This window comes from Apis florea, unplaced genomic scaffold (assembly GCF_048593485.1).
Source record: "Apis florea isolate Af1SG1 unplaced genomic scaffold, ASM4859348v1 contig_1603_pilon, whole genome shotgun sequence".
Classification (NCBI taxonomy): domain Eukaryota; kingdom Metazoa; phylum Arthropoda; class Insecta; order Hymenoptera; family Apidae; genus Apis; species Apis florea.
The window spans coordinates 616,938-636,020 of NW_028256408.1; the positions used below are offsets into that span (position 1 = coordinate 616,938).

General features: G+C 30.1%; 1 protein-coding gene and 1 long non-coding RNA gene across 12 annotated transcripts in view; one reads left to right on the top strand and one right to left on the bottom strand.

Moving 5' to 3' along the window:
• The window catches only part of CASK (peripheral plasma membrane protein CASK), a 235,986-nt gene that overhangs the window by 106,284 nt on the left and 110,619 nt on the right, over positions 1–19,083 (bottom strand). The window lies entirely within an intron of this gene.
• Positions 7,851–8,599, top strand: LOC147658864 (uncharacterized). Its single transcript, XR_015290726.1, has 2 exons — positions 7,851–7,987; positions 8,171–8,599. It is a non-coding gene; the product is annotated as an uncharacterized LOC147658864 (long non-coding RNA).

Sequence of the window (19,083 nt, forward strand, 5' to 3'; positions counted from 1 at the left end):
TTATCTCATTTATGCTGGTACCCATATTCGAACGTGATCATAAATATTCTGTTCTGAAAAAATAATGACAGATATCCACAGTTAAATTTATATAACTTTTCAATTCTGAACGTTATATTCACGAAATATCAAAATTTTTGCATTTTGCAAATGTTCATGTAATCAAAATTCTGAAATGTATTAGGAAATTACGATTATCAAATTCGAAAGAACGATAATAATATTTAATATTCAATAAATTCACAAAAAATCGAAGTTTATTTCACAAAGATCCATAAATCTTGAAACATAACAACTTTCAATCGATGTTTTTTCTTTTTTTCCATAAAAAAAAGTGCGATAAACTCGATCAAAACTTTCGATATTTCTCAAAAATTCATAAATCACAACTCTGAATTATTAATTCAGAATAAAACATCATTTATCACTACAGTTACAACTTTTAATCAATCAATCAAAAAGAGACGTTTATTTCGTATCATTTAACAGTAATGAACTTAACACTTGAATCTTCTGTAAAATAACACTACACAAGAGAACACTCTGCCCACGCAGTTCCAAAAGCAACATCACTTCGTCACTTATTCATCCATTCCAATCGCAGATCCCATTATTCTCGCATTCTCAACGTTCCAATTAAACCTTCGTAAACAATTCAATTCAGGAAGCGTCGGACCGAGAAATATTCGGAAACAACTCGTTCTTTCATCGTTCAACGTAATCCATATCCGCCATCCACCGGACAAATCAATATCCCTAGAAACGGGAACAAAAATTCCCGCATAGTTATAAATCTTCCAACGTTTTCACAGTTCTACGCCACAGTTTCCCTCGCCCAGTTTTTCATTCCTATCATTTCCTGGGTAACGTTGGAAATTAAGGAGCGAAAGGTAGCCAATTCTCGTGGCCTCATCACTCGGTATATCGGCAAGTTCGAGAGAGCTCGGTTGGTCGACTTTAATTCAATTTATCGAAGGACACGTAACCCCCTACCGACTTATACAGTCACTCATAAAAGTCTTCCTATGATAACTGATATAAAGAAATTCTATACCATCTGATTTTAATAAAAATTTTTGTGCAAGTGTGAAGTGTAATGGGTCACACATTACAGAGTAATTTATTCGATGGAAAATATTTTTGATTATGGAAGCATTTAACTCTCGAATTTTTATTTCTTAGAATTTAACTTGAAAATATTTTTTATAACAAGAACGTAATAAAGCATTTAAGAAGTGAATATTTTATAGCTTAAAATTTTGTATTTAATAAAGTCTGAAATTCTACGAATTGATTTCATCTCCTCACACTGATAACTATCTAATAAGAAAAATTGCTTCATATTATATATCCTAAACCCTCAATAATTTAATAAAACCATTTTTGTCTTCAACTTAATTAAATTCATATAAAGTATACGAAGACTTTTGTGATTGACTGTAGATCGTGAATTCACAAGATCCTCCTGGCTATTAGACAATGTTCTAGCTCGTTTCGATGAAAAACAAGATTCGATCATCGTTAGACCAGTTTTATCGTTGGAGATGGATTTATCGTGGGAAGTTTGATGTCTGTATACAGTGTAGGTTGGATTTGGATTAGTCATTCTATAAACCCAATTAGATGGGTTAAATTAAATTAAGTAACCGACGTGTCTGAGTCGTGCCCGATATAGGTTAACAGCTTAAGTTGATTTGGCATGGGATATACGTTGGTTAGATAGATAGGTTGAACCGAGTTATGTGGGTTGGATGTGTTGGATGCGTGTTAATCAGACTGGATGTATCGGTACGGTTCACGGTGTAGGTATAATGATTAGAGCTGGATTAGACGTGTTACGAAAATATTGCAGGGATAAATGAGATAAACGGATTAATATCGACCGAATTAAATAAGTTTCGTAAGGGATACGGAAGATTAGGTAAATTTGATGCAAATTATGATGACTAACAATAAGCTGGAACTGCGAAGATTAAACTTATAGCGGATTTTCAGTTGAAGAGATAACTAGATTAGTATTGAGTTAAAATTAAAATACTCGTGGATCTGTCATTTCATTTTACAAATGATTGCCTAATTAGTCGTGAAAGAAATAATCATGCACAATTATGTACGAAATAATTGTTATATCATCAAAAATCGTACAAATATTAAAATAATAAAGTTAGAAATTATAACTTTCACACGTTATGAAATAAATTTCGAAGCAATTAAATCCAATCCAAATATTATTCCGATGTAACACCCTAATATGCATAATAACAACAGGAAAAAAAAAACATTAAATTCCTTAAAGATCTCATTTTCCAAAGAACGTCAATCAACTAATCCGACTACATTAAGCCTTAAAGCAATTCAAATCTCCCCTTTCAGAGATTCACCCTTCAATCTTCTTATTCCTCCTGATTTCGTCGAGCTTCCTCATTAAGTCTCTCGCGATAAAAGTCATAATTGACGCGGGACTGAAGGTCGTGCGCTTGATGATAAGCGGAAATGTGTCCCACGGTGCACATCAAAGAACGAATTTGAAGTGAAGTTAGTAAGAGTCATGATCAGATGAAGAGTGGCTGCCATCTGCGCTCTATATATATATATATTTTGTTTCCTATAACGTCATCTATAATCAAAAACTCATAGAAACCGAAGACAGAGAGAGAGAGAAGAGCAGAGAGTGTTCGTTGCGAATATAATTAATATGTAGCGCGAGTGGCACGAATGGCTGTTTATCTCCCTTTCGAAATGGCGTTACGTTTTAAGGGAGAGGCCATGATAGTTGGGAATGATAAACACCCCAGAGAAGAGGAAGTTCTTCCTTCGCGGTGGACCGTACATCTTCTGGATGATATTTTCGTCGAGATCGAGGCCGATTCCGGAGGAAAGCATCCTCTCGTGAGATAAGTTTAAATCGTTGTTGAAGATTTGTGATATTAGGGGATGGTTAAGGGGGATAAATGGAGGGTATTTTTACAGACGGTGTGAAAAAGTTTATAGGTGTGTGTTTGTAAAAATTTTGCAAAATTTTGAGAGAATCTGAAAAGAGAAATGGTAGGAGAAAATGATTGTTGTTAGATGAGAAAAGGTTTTTGAAAGCGTTGAAAAATCGTGGAGAAGGAGAAAATATAAGAGAAAATAGTTGATGGTTGAAGGAATATTTGTTCTAATTACGATCTTTAAATTTACATGTCCAAATTATGTAAAATTTCTATCTACGTTAGTAATGTACGCATTCTTGTAAAAGTGTGTATTATAAAACATTTCTACCAGCTATCCACATCATTGTAATTGTATAAGTTTAATTAAAATGACACTGGCATCTCTTAATGCTAATAAAATAAAAAAGAAATTATATAAAATTCCCTTATCTTTATTTAATTGAAATAAAATAATTAATTTTAATATTAGAATCAAAAACGAATTATAATACTCGCGACAGTAAGTAGTAATAGATCATACATGATCAGACATGTTGTTTTCTAAACACGTTCAGCGGTACATATATATATGGAAATTTGAAAAATACATTTGGAAAAATAAACATATTCAAATCATTAATTTGAAATGCACATATTTACATATAAATATATGTATATGTATGTGCATATATTAAAATGATTTTAATATCAATAAATATCAACAAATTTATCTAACATCTTTTTCATTTGATTATTTATTTATTTATTTTTCATTTTTATTAATTTATTTGAAAACTTTTCAGTAAGAATTTCGTTTCAATCTATTTTTCGATTAATTTCTTAATTACGAATTATTTATATCAAGATGCTCTCTATTCAGTTTTATTTTTATAGAATGATGGTAAAAGAATGTAGCATCGTACAGTATACTATTATAAACACAATTTCAAATGAAACAGTATCACTCGAAAGAATAATAATTCTAAAACACGAATATAAAGATGAAATTTCGCCCAAAGAAGTCAACATCTTCATTTTTCCACAACCTAAGATAACGAGATTGATAATTCATTAGAATAGACGAGAACACGGAAGAATAAATTCGATGATAAAAACAAAAATAGGAAAAAAAAATTATCTCATTTCAAACAAAATAATATCGTATCCTAAAAGAAAACTAAATATTCTATCTTCCTCGTGATGGATCCTGCATCTCATCAGCTTCCTAAATCCTCGTCCTCCCGTCCATTTTATACATATTTTTTCTATCTCATCGTTTCGGTGTTCTCAAATGTCTCTTCTTCGCCCCGATCCCTCCTTTTTTCTATTTTTACATTCTCGTTACTGTCTCACGTTTTACCTCCTTTCTGCTGCTTCTTCATGCGGATGTGGTGAATTCAACCCCCTTGGTCGCTCTGCAATGTTTATACAGCTTCCTTCTCGAAAATGGAGTTCAAACGCGGCCACTTAAGTGCTCGTGGAACCTGGTGATACTTAACGCGCTACTGCGCTTTCGAGATAGTTGTGCACACGATAACTAAAACTTTTGGGGGTTAGTTTGATCTTCAAACGAGTGTATTGATCTTCTTTGCGTTTCACTTTTGCCTCGTTACGTGAAATTTATCGAAGACAAATTTTATATTAAAGTGTACGTGTACGTCTCCATATACTTTGTGTGGATTTATTTATCTGATCTTTGGGATTAACTTGCACTTAAAGAGTTCAACAAATTTAAATGTAAATAATAATTGAATTATATCTTATTAAATTATACTTTCAATTAATAATACATCATCCATCAAACGTATTCATCACGCACAAATCGTGCACAACGGGCGACATTTCAAAAAACAAAGAAGAGGAAAAAAGGAAGGGAAACAGGAACAAATGAGCAAATGTTTGAAATTTGTTTGAGCGTGGAAAATGATGGAAAGAGCTGATGCGGGGGATTGGACAGATAAATGGGACACCGACATACGCGCGCCACGGGGGGATGATTTCAGAAAGTGTTGCGGGCTAACGGAGTGGATTTACATTTAAATCCCATTCTCGTCTCGTTCATGCAACCCTCTATTCCCTTGGAATTTATTTTAATCGCGAGTGATTAAACCAGACACACGCGAAACGCATCGGCTACGGCTCGATTCCGCTTCACGCACGAACGTGCGATGGATCCACCACCGTGTCGAGTAGATGGCTTCGGTTCATCCATTTACCCGGTTCATGGAACCTCTTTTTACGGGGAATTCTTTTTTTTTTTTTTTGCGCGTGCGCAGGAATCTCGTTCATCCCGCGCAAAAGAAATTAAAAGATTAAACGTTACACGGATCCTTTCACGAGAAGGTTAATTACGCGTGATTGGCAGCTGTTGGAAGAAAAGGAAACGAGAATGAACGAGAGGAATATAAATGAAGCGTGGAGATTAATGGAAAATTACAAAAGTCTTAATTTTTGTTAAGAAATTCGATGGTGAATCAATTAAATGAATTTAGAACGTTGTATCGATATCTTCAGGAAAATTCTAAACTTGAGATAAGTAATAAATGTAGAATTCGATGGAGAAAAGAGAAAGAATTTTATAGATATTTGCAAAATAATCTTCTATTAATCCAGTCAAATTTAATCCCAAATTCAAACGAACAAAAATATCATTGCACCCTCTACGTAATTACATCATTCACCTAACTTTACAAAATAAATTAAATTAAATATTTATACCAATGCAATTACATCATTTTTAAACGCAATAAATCTAATGCACAAGTATGTCGCGTGCACTTTCAATTACTGAACAAAATGCTAAAACAAAAATGGATAAGAACAATGTTTTCCAACCTCAATGTTTCATATACTAATCAGCGGATATTACAATTTTCGCTGGTGTAATGAATTAAATCATTTCATGGCCGTGACGTGCGTACATAGCAGGTGAACCTTCCTGCATAGCCGCAATGGGTTTGGCGGTCTAGTCGATAGTCCGACCATCTGCAAACAATGTTACAGCGACCGCAAACCTGATCGAAGAGTCTCTCTCTCTCTCTCTCTCTCTCTCTCTCTCTCTCTCTCTCTCTCTCTCTCTCTCTCTCTCTCTCTCTCTCTCTCTCTCTCTCCTCTCTCTCTCTCTCTCTCTTTCAAAGGTCATTTAACCGGAAACGAGGCCCAGGCTTAATTCCAAGATTGGCCACATAAAGATTTCCGCATACAATTTAATGTGCGTTAGATCGTAACGCTGTCCCATGTTCCACGATTATCCGGTGGCATGCTAATGAAATCTCCTCGTCGTTATTTAATGCCTCATTGTAATACTATGTGACATTGTGTACGTCGAAGATAAGATATATATATGTAGATATTTTGTGTGTAATTTGTGGTATTGGCAATGATTAGAAATCATTCGGTCGATTGATTGAAAATTTAGATAGATTATATAATTTTATTTTTAAGAAAAGAAATGCTATAAATCGCTGTGTTTGATTAACATGAATATCGAAGAATGGAAAGGGAATATTTAATTTTCTCTTGAAATTGTTCTTTTACAAATTTTTATTACTTTTTAGTAATTAGATATTATTGTATCAATATGATTATTATGTATTTTTAAGATGGATCATTAATTTATAAAATTTTCCTATTTTCGAGAAAGATAGGGAATGAAGAATGAAACTTTTGATGACAAAAACTGTTTCATTATGGTATCATTGAGTTGTTTATCTTCGAAGAAATTTTGTAAAATTAAAAAATTTAAAATTATTTTATCCAAAGGAAGGAAGATATTTTATAAGTTAATAAAAAAAACATGTTATAATTATATGAAAAAACCTCAGGGACGTTAATAACCGTTCATCTACCCCGTTGTTCTAAATTTACCAATTTATTACTCCGAGCTTCGATACTGGAAATTATTAACAAATTATAACTTCATAAATTGCGGTCACCTCTTACTATCTTCGTTTCGAAACTTTACTGCGAAAAATTCCAATAAAATACTATTATCTGCTAAAATACTTTATACAGTTTCCTCTTTCGTAATGTTTCAATAAATTTAATTAGCACAAGTATAATTACATTTCATTCGGGATATTATAACGTTCAACGATATGTTCCACGTATTACAAATATAAACTTCATAGTGGAAAAGTTACGTAATAAATATTCCAATTAAAGTTCCAATTAAACTTTATCGTCTTCGCCAGTACCTTTGTTTTAACACCTGACTTCGTACACCTCTTCAACTCCTACTAATGAACGAATCCATATGCTCATGTGTGAAGGACCATTACAATGGTTTATTCGATTGCTGACAATTCGAGTAATTTAATTTTCCGTGGAATGAAATATTAAGGAATTCACTGAATCGCATATCTAGCCGGATATCAAGGATAATCGAATTATCTGTGGGTATTAAACGTCTCTAATTTACTGGACATTATATTAATCAATAATTAATAATAAATATATATATATATTACGGAATGTTAAATCACATTCAATTAAATATCTAATAATCTATGTATTGATAATTAGTTAATAGTAATTAAATGTATGAAATATTGATATGTTACCTATATATATATATATATATGAATAATGATAAAATATAAAAGATGAGAATCCTCAGAATCCTTTTCACATTTTCAGATTTTCGTCTGTCTTAATATTCCATTCCTTTCTTTCTTTCTTTCAACTATGAATTTTTAATGTAATTAGTCATCGTGAAAATCTTTCAAAACTCTCAAGTTTCCAAATCTTGAAAAAATTCATTGATATATCTTGTATCAAGAACTGAACAAAGAATCTCCAAAAAGTGTCACATTAAAAAACAATGATACATCTACCCCAATTCATCCACCATTACGTTGTATACAATTTTTGACTCGCTTTGACATAACAATTTCGCGATCAAAAGAGAAGTTGCCTGAATCACGGGAGTAAGAAATTAGTCTCGGATGCCAGTTCCTGCGCCCAACTTCACCACAGTTCAAGATGGTTTGACGCTTGTTAAATGCGAAGCACTTATGCAACTATTGTAAGTTTCCACCAGTCGGTTCCCATTCTGTCACAACACCAACTATTTCGTAAGTTCATCAAACTAACAGGACCATGTGCATCCCCTTCGATTGAGTTGATCGATATTCGAAGGTGGTTTGATACCATCAGTCAGTCGCAGATGGCAATAAGGGGGTGCAATGGCTGAGAAATTTTGGATCCAACTCGCACATGATATCGACCATCCTTCTCTCCCTTTCTTTCTGGCTAAGTCTGGAGAGATTATGAAGACATACACGTTGGGTCAGAGCCAGGACCTTAAGCCTTCGCAATGCTACCGTATTTATCCCTATGCTGCCTCCTGCGCCATTTCTTCCATTTGCCCCCTCAATGCAATTCATCCAGTTGAATATGTGGTGCATTCCTATAAACTGCGTCTCGAGAATCACTCGTAATGAAGAAATAATACTCTGAACTGAAATTCCATTGTAATTTGTTTTCGTGTGATCAAATATTGGCTTATTTGTGATTTATACGTGTAATCAGTATGAAACAAATGTGAAACAAATTTTATATGTTATTAATATATTTCTTTTTTTTTAAAAAAAATTTAAAATCCAATATAATGGAAGGAGAGCAATTAAAAATGTATTTCTCTTATTTCACAGTCGAAAATATAATCAATCAATTTAAAAAAATAATTTAAGAAGTTTCTCAATGATAGTTTCATGTTTAATTCTTAGTTATACAGTTCTTAGTTACTATAAAAACGTTATGAGAAACATGTACCATCGCTATATAAGGATGATTTCAGAATATCCTCTTTGCACGTTCAAGAAGTCCTCTTCTTCTATACATATTTTAACATACATTGTGCTAGTAACACGTTTTCTTCTTCTTTGACAGAAAAACAAATATCTCAAAAAACATAAATATATAACTCCATCCTGAATGAAAGATAAGATATTATACGTATCTAAAATGAATTTTATTTTCGTAATTTTATTTTAAGATTTGAGAAAACGTTCTAAATACAAAGAATAGAAATAAAAAAAAAATTTATTCACTAATGAACAAATGTTCCAATTGAAAAAATGGAAACTGTATATTTTCTTTCAACTAACAACTAACACGTTACATTTATCATCGATACTCCTGTGTATATCTATAGAACGTTCAATTCCAAGGATCGTGTCGTAGAAGTTGTCGAGGTGACAGAATCCTCCACAAGGAAAACGTTCCATTTGATAAGTGTAGTTCCGTTACAGATTACATTTTCATTGAAACATCTAAGTTCTTCACCCTAGGGATACGAATTCGTTTCGAACTCGACTTTCCACAAGAACTCGCACGTAATATCCCAGGGATGTGGAATTATAGATGGGGCAACATACACGCGAGAGAAGGTAAACAGAGAAGTCTCAGAATCACTATTTCCGGAGATATTCTGTGATTTCACGTCACAGGGGGGAACTATTTTAAAGCGGAGGGAATCTCGAGGAATAAAGACGGAGCACGCGTGTTTTGCATGTAATAACGAAAGTCAGGTGTCACGAAGTAAGCCGAGAGGAACGGTGCTTCTAAGCTTCGCTAAGAAGAGAAAAACCCGAGGCGTGTATCTCATTTAAATTGCTTAAGTTGGTTATTTCGTTATTCCCATTTAAACGATTTTTCTTGTCAATAAATCGTTCGAACATCCTGTCGAAATATGTTAACACTAAATTTGGCTGCATTTTTTTTTTCTTTCGATGTCTTTTATATATGTAAAATTAGCAAAAAATGAAGAAAATTTAAATTACAAATTTTTATAGTTAGCACAATTGAAAATTCAAACATTTAAAATTACCTAGAAAGAGTAACAAGAAATTTTAAATTTTTATAGAATGAGTAAATGCTTGCATTGTAATTGCGAATTAAATAATTTTTGCTTTAATCGTACGATTTTAAATAAAATATAATTTTAGAAATACTTACATGAATTAACTGTCGATTAATATTTGTTAGTACTATTTTAAAATTTTTTCTTATAATATATTTCCAAAGATAGAACTAATTCAAACAAATAACAAATTTCATATTATAAATATTTTACGGATATGTTTTTAAAGTCATCTAAAAAAAGAAGAAAAAATAAATAATAGCTAAACTTTAAATAACCTCATTTAAAAATATATAAGTATACGTTAAATTTAATGTTTACGCCAAATTGCGAATAATTGGAACAAAATTATACATAAATCTAGATATATGTCAGCCAAAATATAAAATTCCGCCATAAACAAAATTTTAAGAGATCTTGACTGATTTTACTGCGTTTTTACGTGTTTGTTTATTCCGAGAGTTCGTAATCGATAACAATAAAATTTTCCACAACAGTATCGCTTCTATCAAAAGGGATTAACTGTAATAAAATAGTTTTCATAAAAGTTTAAACTTTCAAAACATGTAAACAACGCCATTTTAAAGAAGATCCTATTCACGTGACGATCATAGTTACGAACGCTGATTTTATTTCAATTTAAAAGTTTGATGCCTGGTAACAAGCTATCGTGTCACCCGGGGTTTAGTTAGCTTGAAATTCGACAATAGGTAAACTCACTCTAGTGTAGACAACACGGTATAACCATATATACCATTCGTGACTCTTTTAATTAGAAAGTTCGTCTTTAGCCATGGTTACGTGGAAATCTCAAAATCAAATGAAATTCAAGAGTGGGACATAAAATCGGATTAATTAAATTTTCTTCCTCTGTTGTTTCCTTTGGAATAATCAATTTCGTTGAATTAATTAATGATTATTTATTACATGAATTATTTATACGTTACTAAAGAACGATTTTACGAGATATATTTATATGTTGAATTGGCAAGATTGTATAATTTTAATTAAATCGTTTTTTGTCGTTTTATTAAAGATAAAATCTGTATCATTGTATAGCAGAAATGACAGATATATTTTTATTATGAAAATACGTAAGAAAATATCATGTAATAGGAATGTAAAAATAGCAATAAAAATTCATTAATATTTTTAATCAATTATTGTATATAGAATATCAATTGCAAATATATATTTTTGGAAAAATATATTACTATTCTATTTCATTAAATTAATGTTCTATGAAATGTCATTTTCAGAATTTGAATTTCATGGTTCAATACAAATCATTAAATTTACATATAATATTGAATACTAATAAGATTTATAATAGAAATAATAGAATCTCATTATAATAACCATGAATTTAGGTATTTCAATTAAATCCATCCAACCGTGCCAATAACAATTATAAATGAAATAACAAAATGAGGGAATAAAAACCTTAGATCGACATGTTATAAAATTCCTATGAGCATTCAGAATTGAAAAATAGATAATATCTTACGATAATGCAAAAATATAATCCACATTATACGCTACACTTTTAAATTAAAAACAATGATGATTTAATTCCGTGGATTTTTAATTAAAAAAACCAATATACACGATTAACAAAGTATTTGAAAAAAATATTACAATCGCTATTGATAATGTATGACAAAAACATGATAGATAATCATCAATAAAGTTTATGAAAAGAAAATTGAGGAAATCATTTGAATGATATTATACTACACAATTAATATCACGAAATGGACTTCACATTGAAATAAAAAAAAGAAACCTGAAATATCTCGAACAATTTAAAGAAGTGCCATTTAATTTGGATAACGTTGAAATTTCATAAATATGGATTTATTATTCGGTACTTCGAATCAAATGATACGTCATGTTTTACATATTGGCGGTTTCATGCTACGAACGGCGTTATTTAGCATAGTTCCATCAAGCTGCCGGCTTCATTAACGGCCCTATTAATATGACTGACAACCACGATACGTTACGACGCATGCGATTTTCCTGAACGAGACCTCGTACTTGCAACACGCGGCCATCTCACGTACCTTAACGCGCCTCGTTCATGAATACATTTGCCAGCGAATCGCATAATGAGGCCGGCTGGTTGCATAAATAACAAAAGTGTGTCCGCAAAACACGTTGCATCCGGGCTAGTGTTGGTTGCATGCTCAGTTTAAGTTAGTAGTTATGGATGCTTGGAAATACCTGAAAATCCCGTTATCAAATTGGGATCAGAAGGATGCAAAGATTTGGGTCACGTATATTTTGTCCAATAAATTTTAACCGATCTCATAACTAATATGATCTTTCAAAAAAAAAAAAAATAATGAAATTCATTACGAGAAATAGGAAATTTAAAATGTTGCAATAATATAATAGACTACTAGATATGCAGTTCAAATATTCAAATAATAACGTAGAAAGTGTAAATTGAACTTTCGAGTTTTAATATGAAAAACGCGAGGAAAAATTAAAAATTTTGTCATGAAAATCCATTCAAAAAATAGTGAAAACCATAGCATTGAAGTCTCTTTTTGTTTTATCTCGATATCTCAATCGGTTGCTGAGATATAAGGATTCAAAGTGCCCATAGATAACAGAGATTATGAATGGATTCGCGACCTATATTTTTTTCCTAGGAATGCGTACTACATTCTTCCAGGAATTGCGTGCCACGTTTTTTCAAGAATTTCGTCTATCACTCGTCTGGAACTTGGGTTAGGTCAGTAAGACGATGTGCGAGCGAGAGTAAGCGACAAGAAGAGAGATAGCAAGGGATCAAAAATTATCCTTTCTTTTACACGACGATATCTCAGGAACCGGAACTCGTATCAAGATAAATGAAAATGCGTTTCAAAGAGAAAGATTCCGCGTTTCTAACGAGCTTTCACTCGTTAAGATGGAATTATTATTTTTGGAGTTATAGCGATTAAAAGTTTTCTTAATTTTAATAAGATTTAATCAGGTTTAAAGCAAATGATGAAAAATTATTTTTCCCTTATACGATGATATTTCAGGAACCAGACATTATATTAGGATAAACGAGGAAGCAGTTGAAAGAGTAAGATCTCAAATTTCTAACGATCATTCACTCGTTGACCGGAAGTTACTATCTTTCGAGTTATAGCGATTTAAATTTTTTCTACTTTTAATAGGATTTAATCTGAGAGTACCAGAGGGTTAATAAATTTATTTCTAGAAGAATATTACAACGATCTTACCAATATATCAGAGATTAATTTCTTAAAAAGAAAATATTAAATTGATTAATTTTTAATTTTATAGATCGAACAATGTTTCGAGAATGTTTAAAATAAAAATAATGATAGATGATAGATATTTTTGTCAAATCTAGAAGAAATTATATTATTTATAAAATAATCTAATCCAGAAGAGATTAATAAAATATTATTAGATCTCATTCGTGTACATACCGATAATCATCACGCGGTAATCATGAACTAAATTTGGTATTCGTAGACGTGTCGATTATATTAGAAATATTCAACATGTTACATTGGATTAGATTATGTTAATGATATAATTTAATCGAAAGGCAAGTTAGGCACATCCTGATGTTCAGAATGTTAAGGTCTAGTTAGGCCTTGACTTAGTTAAATTGACCAATTCTGGATTAGTTAGTTATGTTTGGGTTGGGATGCAGTTTGGATTGAATGAATCCCTTGACTCTGGAGCAAGGGAGCGAATGCTCATCGCTGGTAACACCACTTCCTGGTAATAATTATAAACATGCTCCATAGTGAGAATGTCCAATTGAACATTTAAAACTGTTCGATTAGGAACTACGTCATGATTGATATTCCACAATATCATTTCAGTTCAATAATTTGTTACAAACGAATAATATACGATTTATTATTGTAACTAAAATATAAATATATATATATATATATGTCACATAGAAGATAATCAAATTCTTTTAAAATTGGATCAAACATTATTAAAAACTTGTTAAACATTTATCATAGATTTTGACGATATATTAATTAGAGATTGAAAATATAATTTTTGTAACATAATATACAGAATGTAATATATAAAAAAATAAAAAATTCTATTCTTATATTTTCTTTTTCTTTTTTTTTTCTTAATGATCAAATTTAAAAATGATTAGAAATTTACATATATTTTTTTTAGCAAAATTTAAAACTGTAGATGGAATAATATTCGTGATATAAATTAAAATGAATTAGAAATCGGACATAAAAATATTATCACTTTCATACGATCCAATTAATGTGATTAACGAACCTGAAATGAGATTACGGAATGCTCGACTCATGTAATCTCAATGAAGCTACTGAAATGAAGAATCAATATCATAATTATCATATGTAAAACGAAGAAATGCATCTGCTATTTGCATAATTTGAAATTGAGCGTTATTAATTAAGATAATTAAATTGAATAAAAGAATTTTACAAAATATACGCTCTACTAATTTCCTCTTCTAACAATGAAAATATATGAACTGTACAAAATTAATTTGAGCCAGATTTCTAAAGATTTAATAAAATACGTATCACGAGGAAATCTCTAGCCAAAATAAATTTCCTTTTTCGTTCCAAAGACCATGGTTCGATGGCTAGACTCTTTGATTAAATAGTCTTGACCCTATCTAATCAACTAACCTGTCTGAGAGGAAGAAGTCGAAAATGTCGGAAAAGTAGTAAGACATTTCCTTTCATTTTCCAGATAAAAGAGACTTTTCTTCGTATATCTTCTTCTCTAATAGTTTTCAACATGTTTTTATCCATTAGATTGTTGCATAATAAATATTGCTTTTCAATGAGATCTTGTTTCAGACGTTTCAAAATAATGAAGTATTCAGTAATTGAATTGGCATGTTTTGTAGAAAGCTTCATTCTATTGTTCCGATTTTCTTAAAAGATTTATATTTTACTTCCTTCAACGTATCGAAACATAATTTTGAACTTTATACACAAACTTGATAACTTAGTTAACAATTTTCATTTATCTTGATTAAAAAGATTAAAAATTTAAAAGAAGAAAAATTAAAATTAAAAATTAAAAATACCAAGTCATCTGTTATTTCTATTATCATATCAAATTGCGATACAATTTAAAAAAAAAAAAATTAAACAGATAAGAAATAATTTTGATTCAATTGAAAGAATCTGATAATTAATAATTTTATTTCTATAAACTTTTTGATATTTAATTAACATTGTCGAAAGAACTTGGTGAAAAACAGGGTACAACAGAGATGAAACAAGTATCCCATGATATTAATTTCACCCAATCAACAAATAGAATTCAATAAAATATTAAAAATATTAGACGAAATATGATATTCCATTTCATTCAACAATTAAATCAAAATTCAATTTTCACTCGTGCATTAAACTTAGATAATAATATCATCTATAACGTTGCTTGAAAGTACATATCGCGTAATGCATCTATTATACGCCATCATCGCTCGACATATTTAGGCTAATATGGAATAACGAGACAGTTGTCGAACTTTCTTAATCTTTCTGAATAGACTGAGTGTCTGAAAGAAGTACGAATGAATCGAGTGCTGTTAACGATTTCCTAAATTAAATCAAATGGACTTAAGCACATGGTATGCTTACTTTGAAAAGTAAATAATTGTGTTCTAATTGTGTTCTAAAACAACGACACAGAGCTAATTACTTAGTCAGACTACGAGGCGAATTTCACGCAACGTTGACGCGCTACCATTTTAAAGCTTATATATGGGGTGTTGAATTATTGATGCAAAATAAGATAATGTATAAAATTTTAAGTATAAAGTATAATAGATAGTAATATTTATAAATTAAATTTAGATTTCTACAACTTGATTTAAGATTAATAATGTTTAAAATTTTTCAAATTTAAAATTCATTTTGACATTATAATGAAATGTAGATATCGTTAAATCATGGAAATATTCAATTTCTTGAATTTGTATTATAATATCCAGACAATTAAAATATTTTGAATGAAATGGAATATATAATGAAATGATATCTCAGAAATTTTCGAATAACAACATATCAGAATATTCAAAGATGATTCAAACTTGGAATTCCATTATTTAAAATATCCACCTCTCAAATTTACATCTTTAAACGAAATCAAGGAAAAACATTTACCCAAAAATGATGGACAATCATAAGAAAATGAGATTGAAGAGCCGGTTTCATGCAAATGTATTTGATATTTAGCCTTTTCATGAAAAGTGTCACTTGCCCGTGAAACGTAATATCACGTGAATGCTCGACTTTCAAGAAATACGAAATGCAAACGTAAGTAGCTTGAAGAGTTTCTGCACACTCTCGAAAAATGAGATTCACGATAAAAATAAGCAGTATGTTTTGACTTTAATCCAAATCGAATTTGCTTTGGATGTATTCTACGTTAAGTTTCTTTCGTTTTCTTCTCATTAGAATTGACGTTTTATAAATAATTTTCTTAAAACTGTATTAATAATTATTTCACTGTTATATAAAAGATTCAAAATTCATAGAAAAAGTACAATTGGAAAAATAAAAAAGGGAATAAGATATCTACAAAAATATTTGATTATTTTACGATTTTTTTAAAAAAATTATTATAAAAGTATTATGGATTTACTAGGGATATTACATCATGCATCTTTTTCTTATTTGATACCTATTATAAATGATACTTTAACATTTTATAAAGAAAACTTCCTTTAAGAAAAAAAAAATATTAATAATCAATAGTTAAATATTAATAATAATAAAAAAATATTTAAATATCTTATTTAATATATTGTTTCATGGAAAGAATAAAAAAATAAGCTGAAGTGAAATTTATTTGATAATATTATTCTAATGTTATTATTAATTCAAATAAACAAAAATATATTATTTAAAATTCGAAGATATATATTTTTGCCTTTATCTAACACGAATTAATAATTATATTTCTCAAAAAATCACAATTAAATACTGTTCAACTTGAAAAAAATAAATCGATGCTCGACACGTGATTTAAAAGATTATAGTCCGAATGTATTTTCGAATATCCATAAATAAACTCAAATTTCACATAATACGTAGATTATACGTATTATATAACACATTAATTTATTCAAAGAATATATTCTACATATTATTATATACTAATTCTAATTAAATTAAACCCCTCGTAGAAAATCGTATAATAAATTTATAAATCCATTCAATAGTTTATTATCATTATTAAATTAATAATATAGTCATAATATTATCCCAGATAATTATAATATAAATTTATTCTTAATTCTCATTTATCATTTATAGAACAATATCTCATTGTTATGAGATAATCACGGTCCATTACCCTCTTCCAGCATATCTTCTTCATAATATTCTCTTTTCATTCGTTCTCGGAAATATACGAAATTAATTCGTATCATAACAGAGACGATCGGTGTATCTTTCAGGTATTAAAATTTTTCCATAGTATTAGATAATAAGGTACTACGGTATTCACGGCTGCAAAATATCGTTTATCCTGGGTCAACACGACTTCGTGAGCAAAGTGGTGCATAATCCATATTCGATATCGATATCGAGAGTTCGATTAAGGGTTCTCCGTCGAGCGATTTTTCTCCTATCGATTAGCGATTTGGCGTTGGCCGAAGGTTAAAAGATCGTGTCTTCGACGACCAAAAATGTTTAATGGTCATGAAATAATAAACAATCTTGTTCGTTCATCCGAGTAAATCGTGAAAAAATGAATGTCACTGGCAAGAGGGCCTCGATAGATCTCCGGGCGCAATTGAGCGAAAACGATCGATGCTAAGGGCTCACGATTTTTCACAATAAACGTTTGTAATATATTTCGAAAATTCGAAAAATATTACATTGATAAAAGGTAGTATAGAAATTACAATCACTATATTGCAAGATTAACTTGATTACAGAAACAATTTTAAATACCAAACAAATATAATAATTTAATTTTTAATTGCGATTAATAATTATATTATTCTTTCGTCGATTTCAATAACAAGTTAAAAATTCTTGTAAACATTCCCTTTTTTTTTTTTTATTCACAAAGAAAACTACGAGCATCATATTTCGTGGGGAAATATATAATTATTATATCGTGGCGCATTGTAAAGTTCGTATCTTACCTCTATATATCTCGTCTTCGATAGTTTTACACTGAGCAGAGTCGTAACCTGAATACAGATTCACGATTTCACGAATTATTGTATTTTGCTCGATGCAACCTAGCATCATTGTACGATTCGCAATACATTACTCACTCTCCATTGTATCATCAATTCCCAATTATTATATCTTAACGTTTGCTTACAAGCCTCTTTGACGTGACACATGTGAAATATGAAAGGATCGATTATCGAACAGTGTTAATTTTCGAGAAATTTCACCGAATTTTAAATTGTATTTTAATAAACGATACTGAAATCATCTTTATAATTAAAAATTTTCTCGGAATTTTAAATTATACTTCAATATAAAAAACAGTGGTGATTCAATTTTTTCATCGATATAAAAGAAAGAAAAAAGTTTTAACCGTTTGATATTCTGTTTCACTCGTAAAAAAAGAAAGTAAAATAAAATAAAAAAAAAAAAAAAAGGGAAGATAAAAAGAATGGAAAAAGCAAAAAGACAGGGTAACAAAGAGAAAACAATATTTGCTTCGCAACAGTGTACAATGTAAAAGTGTAAAATGGACTGTTATAAAAGTCCATTGATTAAAAAACAATTCGCGCAGTTCAATTGTCGATTACACGACGCGTTCCATGTGCCCTACTTTCACGGAAACTACGACTTCTGAACTTGTAACTATCAATTAAGATGTGTGGATACGATACGAATAGTTTAATGGATTTGAAATGAGAATTTTAAACATCTATCCTTGAATTATTTTCAATTTACGAGAACTTTCATTAAAGAAATTGATATTTGAACATCTTCAAGTTACAATCTTAAGGTTATAATCGAATACTGGTGATCTTTGTGTAGTTGGATTACTTTGAAATTTCGTATAACTTAAACTCATATTATAGGATGTCATTAATTTTAATTATAAAAAATGAAATTGAAAAAGTAGAAAATTTCAATAATAGTGATTAATAATTCTTCGATATCCTTCGCTTTAATTGTTTTGAATATCAAAAGAAACTGTTATTTTACAATTATATTTAAGAATATTTATATGTTACATATTTACTAAGACTCCAACTACCAAAAAAATCACAAAATCTACAAAATTCACCTTAGCCAATCCACATTGATCAAAGTCTTTACT